This window comes from Chiloscyllium plagiosum, unplaced genomic scaffold, assembly GCF_037043375.1.
Source record: "Chiloscyllium plagiosum isolate Xiang-an unplaced genomic scaffold, Cpla_swu_hap1 HiC_scaffold_7, whole genome shotgun sequence".
Taxonomy (NCBI): domain Eukaryota; kingdom Metazoa; phylum Chordata; class Chondrichthyes; order Orectolobiformes; family Hemiscylliidae; genus Chiloscyllium; species Chiloscyllium plagiosum.
The window spans coordinates 121,465,241-121,468,229 of NW_028270145.1; positions in this window are offsets into that span (position 1 = coordinate 121,465,241).

Here is a 2,989-nt window from a genome sequence, read left to right on the forward strand (position 1 = left end):
GGGAGAGCAGCCCCAAGTCATGATCCACATTGGCACCAATGACATAGGTCGGAAGAGAGATGGGGACTTGAGGCAGAAATTCAGGGAGCTAGGATGGAAGCTTAGAGCTAGGACAAACAGAGTTGTTTTCTCTGGTTTGCTGCCAATGCCATGTGCTAGTGAGGTGAGGAATAGGGAGAGAAAGGAGCTGAACATGGGGCTACAGGGATGGTGCAGGAGGGAGGGTTTCGGGTTTTTGGATAATTGGAGCTCTTTCTGGGGTAGGTGGGCCCTCTACAAGCAGGATGGTCTTCATCTAAACCAGAGGGGTACCAATATCCTGGGTGGGAAATTCGCTAAAGCTATTAAGATGGATTTAAACTAATCCAGCAGGGGGATGGGAGTTTATTCCTGATGAAGGGCTTTTGCCCGAAACGTCGATTTTGCTGAAGCTCCTCGATGCTGCCTGAACTGCTGTGCTCTTCCAGCACCATTGATCCAGAATCTGGTTTCCAGCATCTGCAGTCATTGTTTTTACCAAAATTGTAGGATAGGTACAGAAGAAGATGAGAGTAGGGAGTTCCAAAATCAAGTACCTGACACTGGCAAGCGAGAACTTGGTTTGAAGTGTGTGGACTTCAACGCGAGGAGCATCCGAAATAAACTGGGTGTACTGGCAGCGTGGGTTGGTACGTGGGACTTCGATGTTGTGGCCATTACGGAGACATGGATAGAGCAGAGACAGGAATGGCTGTTGCAGGTTCCGGGATTCAGATGTTTCAGTAAGAACAGAGAAGATGGTAAAAGAGGGGGAAATGTGGCATTGTTGATCAGGGACAATATTACAGTTGTAGAAAGGATGTTTGGGGACTCGTTAACTGAGGTAGTATGGGCTGAGGTTAGAAACAGGAAAGGAGAAGTCACCATGCTGGGAGTTTTCTATAGGCATCCGAATAGTCCCAGAGATGTAAAGGAATGGATAGCAAAGATGATTCTCGATAGGAGTGAGAAAGGCAGGGTAGTTGTCATGGGGGACTTCAACTATCCAAATGTTGACTGGGATCACTACAGTACGAGAACTATAGATGGGTCAGTTTTTGTCCAGTGTGTGAAGGAGGGCTTCCTGAAACAGTATGTAGACAGGCATACAAGGGGTGAAGCCACTTTAGATTTAGTACTGGGTAACGAGCCTGGCCAGGTGTTAAATTTGGAAGTAGGTGAGCACTTTGGAGGCAGCGATCACAATTCTGTCAGATTTACTTTAGTGATGGAAAGGGATAGGTGTACTCCACAGAACAAGAGTTACAGCTGGGGGAAGGGAAATTACGATGCAATTAGGAAAGATTTAGGAAGCGTAGAATGGGGAAGGAAACTGCAGGGGATGAGCACATTAAAAATGTGGAGCTTATTCAAGGAAAAACTCCTCTGTTTCCTAGATAAGTATGTACCTGTCAGGCAGGGAGGAAAATATCGAGCGTGTGAGCCGTGGTTTACTAAGGAAGTGGAATCCCTGGTCAAGAAGAAAAAGGCTTATGTTAGGACAAAATGTGAAAACTCAGTTAGGGCGCTTGAGGGTTACAAGAAGGTCAGGAAAGACCTAAAAAGAGAGCTCAGAAGACCCAGGAGGGGACATGAGAAGTTGTTGGCGGATAGGATCAGGGTTAACCCTAAGGCTTTTCATAGGTATGTCAGGAATAAAAGAATGACGAGAGTTAAATTAGAGCCAATCAAGGATAATAGTGGGAAGTTGTGTGTGGAGTCAGAGGAGATAGGGGAAGCACTAAATAAATATCTTTCGACAGTGTTCACTATAGAAAATGAAAATGTTGGCGAGGAAGATACAGAGGTTGCATCTAGACTAGAAGAGATTGAGGTTCACAAGGAAGAGGTATTAGAAATACTGCAGAGTGTGAAAATAGACAAGTCCCCTGGGCTGGATGGGATCTATCCTAGGATCCTCTGGGAAGCAAGGGAAGAGATTGCCGAGCCTTTGGCATTGATCTTCAAATCATTATCTACAGGTATAGTGCCTGAGGACTGGAGGATAACAAATATGGTTCCCTTGTTCAAAAAGGATAGTAGAGACAACCCTGGTAATTACAGACCAGTGAGTCTCACTTCAGTTGTTGGCAAAGTGTTGGAAAAGGTTATAAGAGATAGGATTTATAACCATCTAGAAAAGAATAATCTGATCGGGACAGTCAGCACGGTTTTGTGAAGGGTAGGTCGTGCCTAACGAATCTTATTGAGTTTTTTGACAAAGTGACCAAACAGGTAGATGAGAGTAAACCGGTTGATGTGGTGTATATGGATTTCAGCAAGGCGTTCAATAAGATTCCCCACGGTAGGCTATTATACAAAATGCAGAGAAATGAGATTGTGGGAGACATAGCAGTTTGGATCAGTAATTGGCTTGCTGAAACAAAACAGAGGGTTGTAGTTGATGGAACATGTTCATCTTAGTGTCCAGTTACTAGCAGCATACTGCAAGGGTCGGTGTTGGGTCCACTGCTGTTTGTCATTTTTATAAATGACCTGGATGAGGGCTTAGAAGGATTGGTTAGTAAATTTGCGGACGACACTAAGGTCGGTGGAGTTGTGGATAGTGATGAAGGATGTAGTAGGTTGCAGAGAGACATAGATAGGATGCAGAGCTGGGCTGAGAGGTGGCAAATGGAGTTAAATGTGGACAAGTGTGAGGTGATACACTTTGGACAGAGTAATTGGAATGCAAAGTACTGGGCTAATGGTAAGATTTTTGGGAGTGCAGATGAGCAGAGAGATCTCGGTGCCCATGTACACAGATCCATGAAAGTTGCCACCCAGACTGACAGGGTTGTTAAGAAGGCATACAGTGTTTTGGCCTTTATTAATAGAGGGATTGAGTTCCGGAATCAGGAGGCTGTACAAAGCTCTGGTATGGCCATACTTGTTTTTATACAGTTCTGGTCACCGCATTATAAGGAGGATGTGGAAGCTTTGGAAAGGGTTCAGAGGAGATTTACTAGGA